Consider the following 233-nt stretch of genomic DNA (forward strand, 5'->3'; position numbering starts at 1 on the left):
TTTTACATGAGTCAGTTATACTATGCTTATATTGTAAATATTACAAGCATTATGGTGACATTTACTATAAAAAAGATATTTCTAACTATAATCTTTTTACTATGCCATTATAGTTCCAAATATCATACATTTTTCTCTCGTGTAGATGATTCGATTACTGATAGAAACGTAATTTAGTTTGATAAATTGTAAATTTACGAGCAGCTCCTTCGATGTGCCTCACTGAAAATACA

Source organism: Odontomachus brunneus, unplaced genomic scaffold (assembly GCF_010583005.1).
Source record: "Odontomachus brunneus isolate Ranch 3 - 2012 unplaced genomic scaffold, Obru_v1 Obru_scaffold_084, whole genome shotgun sequence".
NCBI classification, from domain to species: domain Eukaryota; kingdom Metazoa; phylum Arthropoda; class Insecta; order Hymenoptera; family Formicidae; genus Odontomachus; species Odontomachus brunneus.